General features: G+C 58.9%; 1 protein-coding gene across 1 annotated transcript in view; it reads right to left on the reverse strand.

Moving 5' to 3' along the window:
• The window catches only part of LOC108803114 (mothers against decapentaplegic homolog 4-like), an 8,125-nt gene that overhangs the window by 7,359 nt on the left and 496 nt on the right, over positions 1-270 (reverse strand). The window lies entirely within an intron of this gene.

Here is a 270-nt window from a genome sequence, read left to right on the forward strand (position 1 = left end):
GTCACACCATAAACAGAGCGGCCAGCCTCCTGAATGCACTGTATCGCATGCCAACTGGCTTCCTGCGAGAGGGGGAGAGGTGTTGCATTGAAGTCAATGGCACCGCAGCCACCCCCACCGCCTACACTGCGATCGCCCGGACCAGAATGTGCGGCACATCGGTTCCTGCGTTACAGTCCGATGCAATCTGCAAAATGCTGCAAGCACTAATTTTGCAGATCGCACTGGACGGGCGATCGCACTAGACGGGGGCACGCAAGGCAGACCGGG

The sequence above is a fragment of the Nanorana parkeri genome, unplaced genomic scaffold (genome assembly GCF_000935625.1).
Source record: "Nanorana parkeri isolate BGI_ZX_2015 unplaced genomic scaffold, ASM93562v1 scaffold3414, whole genome shotgun sequence".
Taxonomy (NCBI): Eukaryota; Metazoa; Chordata; class Amphibia; order Anura; family Dicroglossidae; genus Nanorana; species Nanorana parkeri.